The sequence below is a fragment of the Vombatus ursinus genome, unplaced genomic scaffold (genome assembly GCF_900497805.2).
Source record: "Vombatus ursinus unplaced genomic scaffold, bare-nosed wombat genome assembly UNPS02011649.1, whole genome shotgun sequence".
NCBI classification, from domain to species: domain Eukaryota; kingdom Metazoa; phylum Chordata; class Mammalia; order Diprotodontia; family Vombatidae; genus Vombatus; species Vombatus ursinus.
Window position 1 is genome coordinate 370,951 of NW_020951427.1, and position 9,673 is coordinate 380,623.

Sequence of the window (9,673 nt, forward strand, 5' to 3'; positions counted from 1 at the left end):
CCTACCCCTGTCCACAGAAGATTTGGGTTTAACATTCATAAATAAAATCAATCAACAAGTATTTAGTAAGCACCTACTATGTGTTAGGCACTGTGGCAGACACCAGCTCAAAGAATGAAATAGTCCCTACTTGCAATGAACTTCTGATCTAATTGGAGAGGGGAGACAAGTATATACAGCTATAAAAACAATGCATATAGATGCACATAAATATCTATTATATAATAATACACATAAATAAACTTGTATATAAAATATGTATAATATAAGTATAAACTTAATTATGAAGGGAGAAACAGCAAGATTTGGCTACTTACTGGATACAAGGGTTGAGATAGAACGGAGGAGTGCAGGATAATGCAGATTGCATGAATGTGTGACCGCCGTAAAGTAGCCAATTCATCTCCACTGGACCCAAGTGTGTATTCTTCTAGAAGGAAGTGATGCATTATGTTTAATTCACTGGAAAGGATAGATAAGAAGAATCTACTTTGGTTTTCCAGGCTTTATTGACCTAACAGCTTGGGAGTCAGTGAGGCTCAGTTTGTTTTGTTTAGTTATTACCTTTTCCTTCTGATAATGAGATGCCCCATGAGACAGAAAACTTCTCCCTCCCAGCCCGGAAGGTCACCTGGACCTCTGCACTCCCACTTCAGCAGTGCTGGTAAGGGAGAGCCTGGCAGCCAGAGGCAAAGGGCAGGTTTCCAGGAGCTGTGGATGCTCAGGTGGTGGACTGTGGCCGAAGAAGTAAAGAGAATGTGTGTTTGGAGGGACATGTTGTAATGAGGAAGTGATGGTGTATTTATTCACATGGATTTTTCCACTTTCGTTACAGTGTAACTGTACTACAGTGTGACTGTAGTAGGTATAAGTTAGCTAAAAAAAATCAAAGAAAAGGTAAAAGGAGAAAGATGGGAAGTAAATCTGGTGAAATGGAAGCCCAGTTTGTCATGGAGGCAGAAGCTGGGGAAGAGGGTTATGAGTAATGGGTAAATCACAAATTCTCAAACAAGAAAGTGATAGTGTGGTCAATCTTGGCTTTTCTCTTCCAAGTATGGCTCAAGATGGATTTCCTATATCAATGTCCCACCCTAATGATGGGCTATCTTTAGTTGCCCTGATCTATATCTGATGGAGGAGAAAGTGAGGTTGGTGACTTTGCACAGCCCTCCATCATTCAAATCCAATTCACTCACAAGTCATGGCATCATCTTCCTGATGTCATGGTCCTCTTTGAGTAGGAAGGATGAACCACACACACACACACACACACACACACACACACACACACACACACACACGTAAACTCCTTGAGAGCAAAAACCTACTCATTTTTATATTTGTCTCAATTCCCTACCATTGTGCCTTGTACAAAGAACTTAACAGTGTTCCCTGATTAAGTAATTGCTTGATCAGGAGCAACCCACATAGAAGAAAGGAACCACAGGACTGTGTCCAAGACACCCATCACATCTTACATGTGAGAACCAGTGCAACATGTCAATTCTAGGGTCCTTATATCGTTGACTGTCATGCCTTCTGGATACTTCATCCCAGTTCCTAGCTTGTACCAGCATCAAAGAGCCAATTGTTAAATTTATAATGCAAGCATTTGTACCTGAGAAATTCACAAATCCTACAAATCATAATTTGGTTTATTGTCTCATTGATTTCTAGACCTAAGAAACTGATAGAGAAAATGTTAATAATTTAGATTGAACTTATAAGTATGCTGTGCATATATTTGGGGGTGAGGATAGGGGACCAGTTGTTAAACATTTACCATCACACAGCTGCCTGGAATTTATTCCTTTTCTCACTCTCTTGCCTCAGAATCCCTAGTGTTTTTCAGGTGAGGGATAAATGCCATCTTCTATAAGACGTTTTTCCTCCTTTCTTAAATTATGAAGTATTACATATCATAGCTCAAGAGCTGAAAGAGACCTCATCCCAACCCCCTCAATAGAAACTGAGGCCCAAGTTAAGTGACTTGCCCAAGTTCAGGTATGAGTCGAAGCTAGGAATTTTACTTCAGAGGCTTTCCGTTATACCACAATGCTTTCTAGGTGTATTATATGAAATTATAGATATTTCTGTATTTATAGGTTTCCTCCAATAGAATGTAAACTCCTTAAGGGCAGAAGCTGTTCTTTCTTTTTGTCTTTGTATCTGTTGACCCAGAAAATCAGCAGGTGTTTAATAATAAATGCAAATTGGATTAGATTAGAAAATACTTTTAGGTGGTTGGGACTGAAAGGATATAAATTGCTTATCTATTTTGTGCACAAAATTAAAAAAGAGCACAATTACTTAACTGTTTTGTGATGCAGCAACCCATCCACAGAAACATTTCATGGGATCTGGTTAAGACTTTATAGGGGCAGCTAGGTGGCACAGTAGATAGAGCCACAGGCCTGGAGTCAGGAAGACCTGAGTTGATATCTAACCTTAGAAACTAGCTGTGTGACCTTGAACAAGTCACTTAACCCTGTTTGCCTCAGTATCCTCATCTGTAAAATGAGCTGGAGAAGGAAATGGCAAACCACTCCAGGGTCTTTGCCAAGAAAACCCCAAATAGGATCAGGAAGAATTGGAAATGACTGAACAAAACCTCACAGACTGCCTACGTTTTCCCAGTTAATCTTTCCTGGAAAATACCTCTAGGAGGTGTTGAGAGAACAGGGAAGACAGGATGACTTAAGGTATCTCATTAAGTACTCAATTAGCACTTTAGCCAAGCCGTGACTGTTTAGGTTTATTTTCATCTACTGCAGCAGAAAAGAGGAGTTCTCTTTCTTTGACAGGTGTTTGCTCTAAGTAAGTTCACAAAAGAAACAGAATTCCCCAAAGAAGGGAAAAATGAAAGTAGAATTATCAATTAAAGTGGCCCGAGCCTCATGATGGAAAATACTACTCACAAAGAAGAAAGAACTATGGAGTTTGAATGCAGATCGAAGCACACTATTTGCTATTTTTTTTTCTTCTGTTGTATTGTTTCCTTTTTCTGGTGGTTTTCCCTATTGGTTCTAATTCTTACAACATCAGTAATATGAAAATATGTTTAATAGAAATGTATACGTATAGCCTATATCAGATTTCGAGCAGTCTTAGGGAAGGAGGTGGGGAGGGAGGGGGAGAAAAATTTAAAACTCAAAAGCTTATGGAACTGATTGTTGAGAATTCAAAATAAATTAATTAAAAAAATAAATACAGTGTGAAATGCAGCACTGTTAAGCCACAAAAATAAATAAATAAATAAAATTAAAAAATAAACTGGCCTGAGGAACTTTCCTGAATTAAAAAAGAAATGTCATAGGAAGCTACTGAAAGCTGAGAATAGCTTTTCATGGGAGTTTTCTTTGGAATGAATGAATGGATTTTTTTACAATTTTCAATAGTAGACTTTTTAAAAAGTTGCCCATTGCAAGCTTTTGTGTATGTTTTCTTCTGCACAATTTCCTATGTGCAGATATAGAAAATGGAAGCCTCACTTTAGCAAAAGCCTTTTTTTGCACAATATTTCTCTTAAAAGCAAAAGAATTATTTCCAAACATGTATAATAAAAATACTTTATATCTGATAACAGATGGATTCCTCAAAGTACAATGTCGGTTTAATTTTCACAATACCCTTGCCAGGCATTTTTGCTGGTGTGGAAAATTAAATAAAACTGATAGGTGCCCAAATCACCTGGTACCTTGAGGAAGAGGCAGAGACCAAGAGAGAAGCAGATTCCCAACATCCAGGCTATGTTCCTACCTTAAAGAAACTTAAAGAAGTCTGAAGGATTCTGGGCCCCATATGGCCAAAACCCCTAAAAGACTGTGGCAATTCTGATTTGTGACAAGTGTGTCCTGGCGACTGGGAGAGAATTCAGGAGGGACTGTAGTTAGATATACATATGCTAACCAGTCATTGATATTAAACACTGACTTCCCTATTGTACCTGTACTTCTTTTTCTAATAATCCACACGTGATCAGGGGTTAGAACTCTTCTCAGGCTGATGGTGCCACTCTGTGCTTCCTAAAACTAAATTGCCTTACTACCCAAAGTACCGCCTTATAGTTAGTTATGGGGTATGGGGGAAGGGAGGCTATTTTGCTTTCATATTCAGTTAGTCATTACCCATAATGCATTTGTAGAAAATGCAGCTCAAAAGAATATCTTATTTATGTAATGTCCGCTAACATAATTGTGGATGTATTTAAATAATTTTATAACTGTTCCATAGTCCTATTTTTCCATATTTTTGGTTCCTCACGACTTTCACATGAACTATAAAACATATCCTAAGTTAGAAAAGATGAAAAAGAGGGGTTTTATATTTTTAGAAAACAGGTTTATAGTTGGTCTGAGAGTTGTGGGTTATCAATTGTTAATGTTGTCATTCCCCCACCACTGTCTTTGACTGAGTATGGTGTTTTGTTTCGTTTTTTCCCCCTTTCATGTCTATGTAAAGCTTGGTTAAACAAACGGCTTTCAAATCCATACAAAAACAAACTTCAAAATCTTTGAAGAAGAGAAACTATTTCAGGTGCTTACTCCACACTTGTGAAAACAAACTAGCAAACAAACAAACAAAAAAACCCCATAATCTTGCTAAGACCATTTCTGTTTTAACCCACAAACTTCAAGGTAGAATCATCTTGCAAGAATTCTGGGGAACATTTTAGAAACCCCACAATTTTCTACCAGGAGATGTGTGATACAAGTAAAACTACATTTTCAATAAGTACATTCTTCTTTATAAATCAGATAGAAGATGGGAAAAAGGAGAGAGAGGACTACTTTCTCCTGGTTCTAAACCTTACTCAAGAGATAATTAAAACTCAGTGGAGTGTAGGAGAAAGGAGTATGTACACATACAGATGAATTTGATTCTGGCAGAGCTTTTGGCTATTTCAATTTGTCTTAGATGTGCTGCATATGGGCCAGCTGACCTGACCCAATTTCTAATCCTAAATCTAAAGCAAAGGTTCTTAACCTTTCTTGTACCATGGACCCCTTTGGCAGTCTGGTGAAATCTATGGACCCCTTTACAGAATATTTTACAAGCTTAAGATAAAATATGTAGGATTATAAAAGGAAACCAAGCATATTGAAATACAGTTATCAAAATATTAAAGAAAAAGCAAGTTCACAGACCCCAGGTTAAGAACTCCTGCACTAAAGGGAAAGGAAAAGCCCACTAAGCTAACTGCATGACCAGTGTCCTTCCCTGTAGAAGATGTCCATGCCACCTTTGTCTGAAGGACCTTGGACACCTGCTGGGCACTGTCTGTTGCTTGGCTCTCACATCATCAACTTTGGATTTAAACAGTAGATGGGATTAACCTTCCTGGTGACATCAACTTCTTTGTGGCTGTGTTGCTGAAAAATGGGCATCTTGTATTGACAGATTACACCCAAAGCCATGGGGTAAAAAATCAAATGAGAGATAAGAAGGGCATTAATGATGCTATAGACAATGACCATTCACTGTGTTTGAGAGTAGATTTTGCCTTCACCAAAGATATATAAAATTCATTCACAATCTTCATTGTTTTGAAATCTATTAAGGTATTTGTTGGCAGAAAGACAGGGGCATAAAACACCAGTATTAACTTTTACTGATGCTTTTTTTTTAACATTGTAGTTGCTTCCCAGTAATATCTCCTCCGCTCCAACAGAACTCTTCCTTGTAACAGAGGTAAAGTTAAGCAAAGCAAATGGGCAGATTGAACATGTCTGACGACATATTTTGTTCTGCACCTCTTCTTGTTCTGCCATATCCAACTCTTCATCATCCCGTTTGGGGTTTTCTTGGCAAAGATATTGGAGTGGTTTGCCATTTCCTTCTCCAGCTCATTTTACAGATGAGGAAACTGAGGGAAATAGGGTGAAGTGACTTGCCCAGGGTCATATGGCTAATAAGTATCTGAGGTCAGATTTAAATTCCAAGACTGGTGCTCTGTCTACTGTACCACCTAGCTGCCCTTCTGCAGTCTATCGCTTCTGTACCTAGAAGAGGATGGACACAATGATCTTTTTGAGGTCAGATCAACAGCACCTGAAATGAACGAGAATCAGGCTTATACCCTACTCCCACTCTCTGTTTCTTTTACTGATTTCTCAAGTTCACAGTATTTGTTACTCCTTAGTGTAGTTTTTAAGAGGGAGGAGAGTGAGGAGAGATACTATATAGGTCAAATCCCATTGCAACGAATTCTTTTACATTTTTTGTATAACAAAAGGATCTATAAGGTCTGGTATTGCTCATCTCCTTAAAAGCAAAGTAGCTTGATGTGTGATTATTAAATAATTACAGAATTTCAGAGTTGAAAAGGTTGTCAAGGGCCATGTGGTCAGATCCAAATCTGACTGAGAATCCCTCTTCAACACTTCAACAAGTGGTCTTCCAGACTTTGTTTTCTTTTTTATTGCTCGAGGCAATGGGGTGAAGTGACTTGCCCAGAGTCACACTGCTACTTAAGTGTCAAGTGTTTGAGGTCACATTTGAACTCAGGTCTTCCTGAATCCAGGGCCGGTGCTCCATCCACTTTTCGCCATCTAGCTGCCCCTCTCCCAGATTTTAATGGAAGACCTCAAGTAAGTACTACCTTCTGAGGCAGTCCATTCCATTTGTGAATAACTCTGATTATTAGGAAGTTTTTCTTTAAATAAATAATGATGATAATAATTATAGCTAGCATTTGATGCTCATAACACTGGGAGGTAGGTGCTATTATTATCATCATTCCCATTTTGCCCACAAGGAAACTGAGGCTGAGAGAGGTTAGATGACATGCTTAGGGTTACACAGCTAGTAACTATCTGAGGCAGGATTTGAATTTGGGTCTTCTTAACTCCTTAATTTGCTTCTTTACACCATCCATCCATTGTTCCTACCCCCAGGGACCAACTGGAACAAATATTCCCTCTTACACAAGTATGCTTTCATGTATAACTGTCACATTCCTCCCCTTTCCACCCGTCCTACCTCCAACACCTCCAAGCAGGTGTCCTGCACACTGCAGCCTAACTCTCGCAATCAGTCCTACCCACCACCATTGCTGACTCCCCATGCTGGTCAACCCTACCTTATAGCTACCTATGACCCCATGCCACTGGTGACAACTAGTTAATCTGATCAACTTGTCCAGGCTGAGATGCTGAAGGGAGAAGACAGGCAAAGGTGTCAGCAGCACTGAAGACTTAATGTACTCCTGTATAAACTTTTATTTTGCTAACCTGGGGTGTGCCCTGTTCAGGCCTTCTGTCCAGTTAACCACAGAATCAGCTCTGCCCAGCAACAGAAAGAAGGAAGGAAGGAAAGAAGGGGGAAGAGAGAGTGAAGATTTGTGAGTGAGGATCACACAATAGGCCTAGAGAGACAGAGATAAATCCACAGAGCAGACTTTATGTCGTACTTCAGGGGCCAGGTCCCTTAACAGGCAGGGCAGCTCAGGTCCCAGGAGTAGGGACCTCCGTCATCTCCTCACCTTATCACCTGATTTCTCCAGAAAAGGCAGTATCATAGTGCTCATTATCTCCTGGGATATAGTAAATCTTCTGATCTGATCTTTGGGAAGAGAAGAATGACTCCAGCTATCCCACTCCTTCCCTTTCTGATCCCTTAACCCATTTATTGGACTGAGATTTAGTGCCCCCTTCCTTCTCTTCCCTGCCTGGCCCCCTTTGTTCTCTCTCACCTTGCCCCTCTTTTCTCCCAAAGACAGTGTGGCTTAATGGAGAGAGAATTGACCTTAAAGCCAAGAAGACCTGGGTGTCAAGTTCCTTCTCTAACTTATTGACTGTGTGACCTGTGAGTCCTCTAGGCAACACTAACACTCTCTAAATTGCAGAGAAAGTGCTAACCAGCATTGACAGAGAAAGTTTCCTCTCCTGGGAATTCCCTATGCCAATGAAATTACAGGTCCACTCCCTCTCCCTGTCCCTTCTGGACACTGCCCAAACTCTCCAGGGGGGATTTCAGGCAAGAAAGGAGGAGAAATTGAGTCTAGGAGAGGTTAGGGAAGGAAGTTAGGTCTGATCTCCAAGGGTCTCAACCCTAGGGCTGACCCTTCTTAAAGGATACCCAGAAATAAATATTCCAGCATCCTTACCTTGTGCAGCCCAAGCTACCGAGTATTAGGGTGAGCTTGTAAGAGTTCACGGATAATTTAGCCAGGGGACATGGCCTTGAGCCTTTTGGGGTTGTTCGCCCCACTCCCTTACGCGACTCCTTCCAAGTTCACTGTGAAAAAAGAGAAGCCAAAGTTTACAAGCAAAAGACTAGTCAAGTGAAGCAGTGGGAGCGGAGAAAGAACAAAGAAATCTGTAACTGACTGTAATCAATTAATTATAATTACCACTGCAATCGGACCAGCCAAGAAAGCTGTCCTACCTGTCAAATATATAAGGTCCTAATATTGTCTACTTCTCAACTTACGGTAACTGCTCAGGAGGGGGGAGGTTGTGCTATTGATTTTAGAACCGTTGCTTTAAAAATAAACAAAAGAAGCAAAAACAATAATGTTTTTAACTGGTCTTGGAAACATTCACCTTATTTAAAAAATTATTTTATCACCAAGAGGGACGAAAGTCCTCTGAGCCATCCGAGTTGCATTGTGGGTGCCTCGTATGCAAAATGAGCAGCTCCCAGTTCCATCCCTTAGTTTTCCCGAGTGCCCAGTCACAATTGTTTATTTTGGATTTAAAAGGTTAATTATTCTTTACCCTCAAGTACTAGGAACATGCTTTCCCAAAGACGAGACTGTGGCATCACCCGCGTCTTAGTTCCGCCGTCTGCAGCGCTTCGGGACTGGGGCAGCCCCCAGTCTGGCCCGAGGCACTCAGCGGAAAGAAGCCTTTAACCCACGTGAGGCTGGCTGTGCTTCTTTAAGAAAAACAGCTTCTCTCTAATCGTTTTTTTTTTTTTAAAGTTCCCCTCCTCCGCCTCTTGTTCTTTTAAAATGTGTAAACTCATGTTTATTTGGAGGAGGTGCATGGTCATTGTCCTTTTGACTTACAAAAATTTTTGCTACCTTTTGTATTTACGTCACCTTCGTTTCTGAATACCTGTATAGCCCTCTGCCACCCCATACCAATAAAGCCATGTAGCGAGAAATAAAAAAAAAGGAAAAAAGATAGCAAAAAAACCAACCAACAGATCGACAAAGTCTAACACTAGATGAAATGTACCACACCCACAGTCCCTCACCTTTGCAAAGAAAGTGGGGAAAGGAATTTCCTCTTTATTTTAGGGGAATAGAGGTATGGTGGTGGGAGTGCACGCTAGGCCATTATAATTACACAGCCTCATTACTGAAATAATTGTATACATAGTATACAAATAATTGTATACAGAGTTATGTATACATAACTCTTAAAAAAAAAGGCCCCTAGATTCAGATCTGAATTGATATTCTTGGAGGAAATTATTTTTTAGCGGGCTAACGTCACAGTAATGATCTCCCAGTCTTATTCAATCGTTTTGCTTTTAAATAAGAACCGGGAAAATTCGCCTTTATTGGAGGGACATTCAAGGAGCATTTATTAAGGACCTACTATGTGCCAAGCTGGGACTTCTTTATCAGAATAGTCTTATTATAACAGAAAACAATTTTGTCTTTGAAGCTAAATTAATACAATTAACAAAAAAAAAACCCACATAACAAATAGTATTTTTA

At 39.8% G+C, this 9,673-nt stretch overlaps 1 long non-coding RNA gene across 1 annotated transcript; it reads right to left on the bottom strand.

Annotated features, from left to right (window-relative positions):
- Positions 1–332: 332 nt before the first annotated feature.
- On the bottom strand, positions 333–8,795 carry LOC114039175. The gene is made up of 3 exons (XR_003568629.1): positions 8,721–8,795; positions 8,108–8,238; positions 333–430 (listed from the first exon to the last, which is right to left on the bottom strand). It is a non-coding gene; the product is annotated as an uncharacterized LOC114039175 (long non-coding RNA).
- Positions 8,796–9,673: the final 878 nt, after the last annotated feature.